General features: G+C 41.6%; 1 protein-coding gene and 1 long non-coding RNA gene across 5 annotated transcripts in view; one reads left to right on the top strand and one right to left on the bottom strand.

Moving 5' to 3' along the window:
* The window catches only part of LOC137431895 (integrin beta-6), a 194,552-nt gene that overhangs the window by 51,829 nt on the left and 131,643 nt on the right, over positions 1-11,080 (top strand). The gene's annotated exons all lie outside the window — the stretch shown is intronic.
* LOC144893039 (uncharacterized) overlaps positions 1,460-11,080 on the bottom strand; it is a 40,854-nt gene continuing 31,233 nt past the window's right edge. The window contains exon 4 of the long non-coding RNA XR_013624195.1: positions 1,460-1,471. This is a non-coding gene — a long non-coding RNA (uncharacterized LOC144893039). The remainder of the gene's footprint in view (positions 1,472-11,080) is intronic.

Genomic DNA, 11,080 nt, shown 5'->3' on the forward strand with positions numbered 1-11,080 from the left:
GCTATATATATCTATATATCTATCTATATATATATATATATATAGATATATATATATATATATATATATATATATATATATATATATATATATATATATATATATATATATATATATATATATATATATATATATATATATATCTGTGCAGTGTCTGTGTTGTCTTGTCTTGTCACTGAACTTACTCCCTCAAACTTTTGTGAAATCCTACCAAACGTCTGGTATGCACATATCTCTCCCGTCGGTATGCCCTAAGGGTATTTGTTTTTGAAAAATTTTCCAATTTATTATTTTGGAATTTTTTTTTCAACACAAGATTTCAACTTCAATTGTTTATAAAATGTGATATCACGTATATTAAATATACATTTGTGCAAAATAATTGTTTGAATTATGATTGGTGTAAACCATGACAAAACGGCAACTCGGGTACAGTCATTTATATATCGACACATCTGGGCAGTGTCTGTGTTGTCACTGAACTACTCCCTCAAACTTTTGTTTCCGTGGTTGTGAAGTGTTTTTAATAACGTGGTGGTGGTGGTTTTGAATCACGTGGTGGTGAGGTATTTTGAATTATGTGGTGGTGAGGTGTTTTTAAAAGGCGTGGTGGTGAGGTGTTTTTAAATCACATGGTGGTGAGGTGTTTTGAATTACGTGGTGGTGAGGTGTTTATAATTACGTGGTGGTGAGGTGTTTTGAATTATGTGGTGGTGATGTATTTATAATTACGTGGTGGTGAGGTATTTATAATTACGTGGTGGTGAGGTATTTATAATTACGTGGTGGTGAGGTATTTATAATTACGTGGTGGTGAGGTATTTATAATCACGTGGTGGTGAGGTATTTATAATTATGTGGTGGTGAGGTATTTATAATTACGTGGTGGTGAGGTGTTTTTAAATCACATGGTGGTGAGGTGTTTTGAATTACGTGGTGGTGAGGTGTTTTTAAATCACATGGTGGTGAGGTGTTTTGAATTACGTGGTGGTGAGGTATTTATAATTACGTGGTGGTGAGGTATTTATAATTACGTGGTGGTGAGGTATTTATAATTACGTGGTGGTGAGGTATTTATAATTACGTGGTGGTGAGGTGTAATCGTCCCAAACTTCCAGTCTGCACCTACCCCTCCCCTATGTATGTGCTGAGGGGTTCTTTCTTGAAAAAAAAACATTCAACCTAAATCTTGAACCTAAATTGCCTATAAAAATGTAATATCACAAACACAACAAATACATTTGTGCAAAATAATTGTTTGTATTATGATTGTTGTAAATCATGACAACACAGCAACTCAGGTGCAGTCATTATCCTCAGCTAAAATAAGCCTGTTCCTCTGTAGCGATGCGTGGTGAGGCGAGCGCAGCGAGCCGAGCCAAGCTAGTATATATATAAATATATAAACTCAACATCTAAAGAAACTTACCAAATCTTTAGAAGGACACTCATTGAAATCCTCCACTCAAAACTGAAAAATATTTGAACACAGGTAAAGTTCAGGTATCTTTACAAAACACATGTCAATAAACAAGAGGTTGCCTCAATCACAGAAAACAAAAAGCATGAACATCACAAGGGGTGGTGCAAACAAAGTCACAGCATTGCAACACAAAGGCATGCACCTGAATACAGTCAAAACAAAATGACACAGAAATGGACACAACACTCCTAACCGTCACGGACAGAATGACAGCAGTCCTCAATATCGTGTGTGTCCTCCTTGAGCTGTGATGCAGGCTGTACACCTCCGACGCATGCTCTGTACCAGGCGTCTGATGCGGTCCAGGGGAAGTCTGTCCCACTCCTCCTGCAAGCCTTGAATGAGCATTTGCCGATTGACAGCCGTTGATCTCCTCGATGCAAGACGTCGACCAAGCTCACCCCATAAATGCTCAATGGGATTGAGGTCAGGGGAATAAGGCATTATTCACTTCAACACCCTGTTCCTGGAGGAGGTTGGTGGTCAGGCGAGCAGCATGGGGTCGAGCGTATGAGCATACTCGTACTGTTCCTATTTGTTGGAAAAGGTCCATTATTATTCCCGTGACAAAAAAGGTTCACCCAAGGCGGCTCAATGATTATGGACCTGTTGCCCTTACCTCCATCTTGTGTAAATGTATGGAGAAATTGATGGTGACGTTTATAGCATCAGATGTAACTCCGAAACTGGATCCTTTACAATTTGCATACAAAGCAAGACGAGGTGTTGAAGATACCTGGCTCAGCTTACTTCATCTAATCACACGTCACCTTGACCCGAATGGAACCTATGTCCATGTGTTATTTATTGATTTGTCGTCAGCCTTTAACACGATGCAGCCATTTACCCTTGTGAAAGTGTTGAGTGACCTGTGCCTGAACCCCCATATCATACTCTGGGTGGAAAGTTTTTTCGAGACCTCAGCAGGTGAGGGTGAATGGTAGCTTATCAAAGTTATCGATCTTGAATACTGGTGCTCCACAAGGCGGTGTATCGTCACCTCTACTGTTCAGTTTGTGCACCAATGGATGTGTGGCTCTTAAAGAACTTTGTAACTTTCTTAAGTACACAGACGATACCGCCATTGTTGGCTGTCTTTCCGATCATTCATCCTTTGTATCTTCACCTCGATGAGATTGACACTGAATAAGTGGTGCGGGGACTTTTGTCTTACTTTGAATGTGGACAAAACTAAAGAGATGATTTTGGACTTTTGGAAAGGTCACAATCATGAGCCTGAAACCATAAATGGTGAGAAGGTGGAAATTGTTAGCAAATTTAAATACCTGGGCACCTTTATTGATAACAAGTTAACTTTTGATGGAAATACTGATGTTGTGTACAATAAATCAATGCAAAGATTGTATCTTCTCAGGAAGTTGAATTCATTTGGTGTTCGCTCTCGTGTGATGCGGATGTTAACAAATTCCTTACTGATCAGTGTTTTATCATTTAATTTGATTTCCTGGTACAGTTATCTTAATGTGCGGAAAAGTCACGATTGATAAAGGTCATTACACTGGCATTTAAAGCTGTAGGTGGGCCTTCAACCAGTCTGGGTTATCTATACCTGCGAGCATTGAAAAGGAAGGCAGTGCAGGTGTGTACTGATGAAAGTCATTTCGTGAACGGACTTTTTGAAAAACTGCCATCAGGGAGACGCTTTCGTGTAAGGAGGATGAAGAACATTTTCAAAAGATTATTTGTACCATGTGCAATTCAAATGCTAAATTCAAATTCCGAGACATTTTGCTGTTTAGTCAATCTTCCATATTTTATATTTATTTTATATTTTATATCTTTTTATATTGTACACCGCACCTTTCCTATGCCATCTCCAGGCATTGCAAATCGTCATTACCGGGCACCGAAGGGGGCTCGGCAGTGACGCACGCTGAAAGGGAGTACTCAGTTTTCACTCTGGTTGTTTGTTTGTTTGTTTGTTTTCTTTCTTGGTTGTCCGGGCGATATCTCAGCCATCCTTTGAGCTAGGAAGCTGAAATTCCGGCAAGTCCTTTGGCAAAAACGGTATTTTTTGTTTTTTGAATAATCAATCAATTGAGGAGTTATTTAATTATTAGCGATTAATTAAGTACTTATTTAATTAATCAAATTTGCTTTCTCTTATGACCATTAACTCATAGTTAGGCAGTTAAGAGGAAGCATCGTTCATTTTTTCAGGAAAGCACCAAATTTGGCACAGATGTAGTATGGACCTATACAATTGTTTTCCTGAGGGGCACCCAAAAATTCAGAAAATTCAAAAAATCGAAAAAAATGTCCTGGATGCCGTGAAAAAGGGGAGAAAACGGGTATTGATTCGAACTGTAGATTCTGATATTGTGGTCTTGGCAATAGCACACTACTTTACCTACCAGTCACATGGTGTGGAGGAACTCTGGATTGCCATTGGCACTGGTAAAAGCCAGCGCTACCTTGCCATCCATAAAATTGCCACCTGCCTTGGCCGCAGGAAGTCCGAGTCTTTGCCATTATTTCATGCCTTCACTGGCTGCGACACAGTGTCATTTTTTGCCCAAATTGGGAAAAAGACAGCCTGGAAGGCTTGGGAGGCATACCCCAGCATCACGCAGACCTTTCATGCTCTCGCTTATAGGCCATCTGTGGACGCTATTACTATGGAACTGCAGAGCAGAGAAAGATATGTTGCCATCCTCTATGACCGGACTACCGAGATAAAGACAGTGAATGACATGTGCTGACACTTGTTCACGAAGAAGGCAAGAACAATTGATCACATTCCCCCAACAACAGACGCCTTCGAACAACACCTAAAACGTGCATGTTTTCAGGCTGGACACGTATGGAGTCAGGCACTTGTGCCCTACCCAGAACTTCCATCACCAGCTGATTAGGGCTGGATGAAAACAGGGACTTCTTGGACACCAATTTGGACCACAATACCACTGATACAGGAGGCATGTTCAGAGCTTACAAGCTGCCATTGTAGGTCGGCCTGTAAAGGCAACTGTAAATGCTCCAGGGCAAATCTGCCCTGCACACCACTGTGTGACTGCGATGGACAGTGCTTGTAGTACTACGCGTCTGTGAGAGAGCCTCCACCTTTCAAGTGCCCACAATATTTTAAGTTAAAACTGCAACTGTGTGTAACTTTGATTAATTAATACCATTCCATTGTTATCAGAGACCAATAAAACAATGTGTATCACTTGGAATTGAAATTTTACCTAAAATACTATAAGAGATTCAAGGAAAATGGAAACACCATGGTGGCCATCTTGAAATTAAAGATGATGGATGCCAATCTTTATGCAATTGATCCCATTGGATTCAGAGACCATGAAAACATGGGGTAAGACACTGGAACTGTGGTGTTATCGCTCATAGTATAGAAGTTATTGAGGGAAATAGGTCATGGAGGGCGGTCATGTTGAAATTCAATATGGCGGCCACCAGGGGTTCTGAATTTTTGGGCGCCCCACAGGAAAACAATTGTATAGGTCCATACTACATCTGTGCCAAATTTGGTGCTTTCCTGAAAAAATGAACGATGCGCCCTATTTTTCGGTCTTAACTGCCTAAGTATCAGGCACGTTTTGAGTTAGGAAGCTGATATTTGGACATGCCAATGCCCAGGTGATTTGGCTATCAAGGATATTTTTGATTTTATTGATTAATCAATTAATCAATTAATTATTTAATTATTCGATTAATTACTAAAAAAAAAAAATTTCAGTCACAGATTCTGATGAAATGGTGGTGGTTTATGTGTTCTGTGACCGAATTGATTAATAATTTAATTTTTTAATGATTATTATTTATTTATTTTCATTATTAATCTTTTTTTTTTTCTTCTCTCATTTGACCAATATCTCAGGCACCTTTTGAGCTGGGAAGCTAATATTTGGACATGACAGTGACCAAGTGATGTGGCTATCAAGGATATTTTTAATTTATTGATTAATCAATTAATCGATTAATTATTTATTGATTAATCGATTAATTATTTATTGATTAATCAATTAATTATTTAATTTTTTATTAAAATTTTATTAAATAAAAAATTTATTTAATTAAATTTCTAAAAGATACATCTTCGAATGAAGCACTAGTGGTTTAGTTATGCTATTAGCCAATTGATGAAGAAAATATTTTGTGATAATCTTTTATTGATTTTAATTATACGATTAATCAATCAATTAGCGTACACCTCTCCCTCCCAATGCAGCCTCTATGGGGTGCACTGCGGTATTGCCGGGCGCCGAAGGCACCCCGGCAATGCCGCGCTGCAGGGTATTTAATTATTTGGCATGGGGCGGTGTACTTTGAATGTATCTGTACTTGTTGTTTTCTTATTCCCTTTGTGTTTTATGTTTTAATGATGGTCAACTTACGGTGTCACCAAATAATAATTTCCCTGAATATGGGACAATAAAGATTTATTATTATTGTCCTGCTGGAAAACTGCGATGTCAGGATGAGCCTGGAGAAATGGCAGCAGATGAGGTCTCAAAACTTCATTGACATAACACTGACTCGTGAGATTGCATTCGATAACGACCAGAGGTGTCCTGAAACGGGTGGAAATGCTGGCCCAAACCCCATGTTGAACTTATTTTTAGAGAAAATTGTGAACTATTTGAAAAAAGTGGAAGGGTGTCAATATTTTTGGCCACGACTGTATATGTGTGTGTATGTATATATATATATATATATATATATATATATATATATATATATATATATATATACATGTATATAACATGTGTTTGCGTGGCAAGGGTGCCCGGAGGGCGTGAATGGTGTTGGTGTCCTGTTTTCTGAGGACTTTGTAGACAGTGTGGTGAGTGTGACTGGAGTGAGTGAAAGGTTGATGATGGTGAAAATGATGATTGGAAAGCTCTTGGTGAACGTCATTTCGGGATATGTTCCTCAGTGGTCTGAGCGATGAAGAGAAGGACAAGTTCTGGTGTGCGATAGAGATGCTGATGGAAAACGTGAAAGATGAGGAAGTTGTTGTGGTAGGAGGAGACCTAAATGGACATGTGGGAAGGAGTATGGACGGTTTTGAGGGAGTTCATGGGGGTTACGGATATGGTGTGAGAAATGGAGAAGGTGAAAGGATTTTGGAGTTTGCTGATGGAGCTGATTTGTTGATTTGTAATACTCAGTTCCAGAAAGTGGACAATAAGCTTGTTACATACACGTCAGGTGGGTCGACGACAACCATTGACTACCTGATGGTGTGTAGACGAGATAGGGGGCATCTCCGGGACACAAAGGTGATCCCGGGGGAGGAGGCTTTTTCACAGCACCACTTGGTTGTCTGCGACATAAGGGTGAAAGGTGCAAGGAGAGCTCAGCAGGTGAAGTACCAACCGAGAATAAATGTGTGGAGGTTGAAAGAGGTGACAGTAAGGGAGGCATTAAAAGAGAGGCTGAGTATGGTAGAGGAAGATGTGGTTGAGCTTGAAAGTGGTTGGATGTCAATGAAAGATAGTCTGTTGGGAGCCGTTGGTGAGGTATGTGGATGGACAAAAGGACCACCGAGGCACTCGGAAACATGGTGGTGGGATGATGAAGTTGGAAAGAGGATTGACGAGAAGAGGAAGAAGTTCAAGGAATGGCAGAAGGCGGAGGGTACGGGGGCAGAAGAGGCAGAGCATGAAAGTTGTAAGGCAGCCAAGAAGGCTGCAAAGAAAGAGGTAGCAAAGGCGCAGGAGGCATATCGGAAAATGTTCAGAGAATGCTTGGATTCGGAAGAGGGTCAGAGAGCGGTATTCAGGATTGCAAAGCAGATAGCGAAAGAGAGGTGTGATGTGATGGGGGTGAGTTGCTTGAAGGATGAAGTGGGGCAAATCGTTGTGGATCCAGATGGAATTAAAGGAAGATGGAAGAGATATATGGAAATGCTGTTGAATGCAGAGAATGAATGGGATGGCAACATCGAGAGTAACCCAGTTTTAGGAACGGCAGAGAAGATAACTGAGAAGGAAGTTGAGGAAGCGATAAAAGCAATGAAGAGTAGAAAAGCGGGAGGGTCGACGGGAGTTGTGGGAGATATGTTGAAGGCAGCGGGAAGTTGGGGTGTGAAGACAATGACAGAGATCTGTAATCTGGTGGTGGAAGAAGGCCGCATTCCAGTGGATTGGGAACTAAGTACCCTCGTCCCTCTGTATGAGGGGAAAGGTGACCCTCTGGACTGTGGCTCGTATTGAGCGATAAAGTTATTGGAGCATGGAATGAAGGTATTGGAAAGAGTGTTGGAGAAGAGGATAAGGAAGAAAGTGAAGATCAAGAAATGCAGTTTCGATTTATGCCAGGAAGAGGAACGACAGACGTGCTTTTTATTGTGAGGCAGTTGCAGGAGAAGTACATGGAGAAGAGGAAGAAGTTGTTTCTTGGCTTTGTTGATCTGGAGAAAGCATTCAATAGGGTTCCACTCAAAGTCATGACATGGGCATTGAGGAAGTTAGGAGTGGAGGAATGGTTGATCCGAGTAGTGATGGCAATGCACGAGAGCGCGCACGGCTGTTAGGACGAAGGACGGGAACAGTGGTGAGTTTGAGGTGAAGGTGGGAGTGCATCAAGGGTCGGTACTTCGTCCACTACTATTTGTAGCTGTGATGGAGGTGCTGGCTCGTAACTTAAAGGAGGGTTTACCGTGGGAGTTGTTTGCAGATGATCTGGTGTTGATTGGAGAAAGTATGGATGGACTGAAGGAGAAGATTAACAAGTGGAAGGAATGTATGGAGGCAAAAGGTCTGAAGGTGAATATCGGAAAGATGAAGGTGATGGCAAGTGGTAAAGCATGTTGTGAGGTGGAAAGAACTGGGAACTGGTGGCCGTGTGCTGTGTGTAGGAAGGGTGTTGGAGTGAACTCCATTCAATGTACAATGTGCACTGAGTGGGTTCATCAAAAATGTAGTGGTCTGAGAGGGTCATTAACCAGTGTGGCAGCTACATTCAAGTGTAAGGTGTGCACAGTGGGAGCTGCAGATTGAGGAAATGTTGAGTTGGATCTTGGAGATGGCGTGAAGCTGGAAGGTGTGAAAACATTTTGCTGCCTAGGAGACATGCTGAATGGAGAAGGTGGATCAGACTCGGCAACGGTTGCTAGAGTGAGATGTGCATGGAAGAAGTTTCGGGGACTGAGTGGAGTGCTGACGAGGAGGGGAGTGTTGTTGAAGCTGAAGGGAAAGGTGTATGCTGCATGTGTGAGAAGTGTTATGATTTATGGGAGCGAGACATGGGTAATGAATGTAGAGCAGCAACGAAGGCTGGAAAGGGTGGAAATGCGAATGGTTCGGTGGAGGTGTGGAGTATCATTGAGAGAGAGAGGAAGACAAATGATGAATTGCAAAAGATGATGGGAATAGAGCCTGTGATGGATGCTGTGAAGAGAAACAGGTTGAGATGGTTTGGTCACGTGTTGAGGAAGGATGAAAGTGACTGATTGAGAAGAGTGATGGAAATGAATGCAGAAGGCACTAGAGGACGGGGAAGACCGAGAAAGACTTGGCTAAAGGTGGGGGAAGAAGAAATGTGGGGAAGGGGGTTAACAAGGGGAGATGCAGAAAATAGGGCAAAATGGAGAATATTGTCATGGGGCCCGCATGGCTAACCATCGCTCTAGCAGGGAAAATGGCCTTAAAATGCCTGTTGTTGTATAAATGTATATAACAGAGTGGTTCAGACCGCTGGGCACATTTTGAAGAACGATACCTGCAACAAACAACTAAATTAATTATTGTGCTTTGGTGCAAAACAAAACATGATTGCTCGTTAAACAGTCTAATCATTCTAATATACATGAAACAGATCAGTTCAAATGTTCAAACTGCTTTCCTTCATTGTCGATGCACAGTTGTAGCCATGACGAAACACTCTAACACACAATTTTGCATGTTTCAGTCGTTAAGGCAGCAGTCTCATTGTGGATGAATTGTTTCAAGTCTCTAAGGGTCGTAGGATTTCTCGCATACACTTTTTGTTTGAAAAAACCCCAAAGGAAGAAATCACAGGTTGTTATTAAATCCAAAGACCACGGCGGCCATTCAACCGGACCACGACGGCCAATCCAAATTCTGTAAAGTTCAAATCAAGGGCCTGGCGTACACTGGCAGCATAATGAGCAGGCACACCATCATGCATGAACCACATTTGGCCATCATTGAGTTGAAATACAGGCTGCTCCAACATTAGAAGGTAATTTGCAGCATTCACATTTTCTTTGAAAAATATTGGTCCAACAATGTCTCCAGACGATATGCCGGTCCAGACGGACACACGAGCTTGATACTGGACGTTGTGCTCAACAGTAAATAGTGGGTTGTCTGCTGCCCATATCATGCTGTTATGAGATTCACAGAACCAGATAAAGTAAACTTGGATTCATCTGACCGCAAGATTCTGTTCTGCAAATCATTGTCCATATCCATTAACCCAAGCAATGTCACATGCCTCAAGGCACCTGTCAAAATCATCCTCAGATAGTTGGTGAATTAATCTAGGTATGTATGGTTTCGCATTAAAGTCTTTTAGTATTCTTCAAATCGATGATCAGCTTATGTTGGTGACGTTTGATTAACAACGAGTTTATAATGGTGTGTTCCTGTCAAGTTGTTGTTGAATGACCGCTCTGCTTTCCTCAGTTTTAACAGTATTATGCCTACCTGGTGACTGTTTTGGAAGAATCCTGCCGGTTTCATCAAACTGCTTGTTTATTCTGTCGTTGGATCTTCTGTCAATTGCGTCGGCGCCACATTTTTTGACAAGTTTTCTGTGAACCTCAGCCAAATTTCCAGATGCAGAATACAAGCGTACAGCGCAAATTTTCTGTCTCATGATATCCTCCGTCATATTAGGATGTCTAATTCACAATGAACTGAACTAATGCAAAGACAAATGCGTGCAGCACAGTGAGCGAAGCTCACCCCGATCCATATCGCGTGATGCAAGTCAACCTGTTGCGTATCACGTGATGCCTGTGCGTGTTGAAGCAGTCACAACTATTTACCAGTAAACATGGTTTTTTTTGCACCAAAGAACAGTAATAAACTTAGTTGTTTGTTGCAGGTATCGTTCTTCAAAATGTGCCAAAGGTTTCTGGACCACTCTTTATATATTGTTAAGGTTTTCCGCCGCCCTTCCTACCCTTACCAAGGGGGTGTTAAGCCCCTTGTTCTTTCTGGGCCGGTGTAACCGAGACTTGAAACGCCTCTTCCGGGCAAACGCAAGGTAGGGTTTCGGGACCAAGTCTCGCACGTACCTAAATACCTGCGCTGCCACGGAAGCGGGGAACCAAGCCTCGCACGAGCCACGTGTAAATTGAGTACACCGAGCAGATTGCGTACCATGTGGTCCGTGCAATTACTGTTAATATTGGACCCTGATTAGAGCGGTTCTATTTGTACCACGCTTAGTCAATGATGGAAAACACAAGACGGTCGAATAAAAGGAATAACACAATTTAATTATTATTTACACTTATGTACAATTCTGTAGAAAGCAGACAGAGCAGAACTTCATCAGTCTTATACTTAATACCCAGACTCGGGCCCGATCACACTCACACAGGGGAATTGCAGGCAGAATGGTGTCCACGCGCTGCCT

This window comes from Myxine glutinosa, chromosome 7 (assembly GCF_964187855.1).
Source record: "Myxine glutinosa chromosome 7, kmMyxGlut1.1, whole genome shotgun sequence".
In the NCBI taxonomy this organism is placed as follows: Eukaryota; Metazoa; Chordata; class Myxini; order Myxiniformes; family Myxinidae; genus Myxine; species Myxine glutinosa.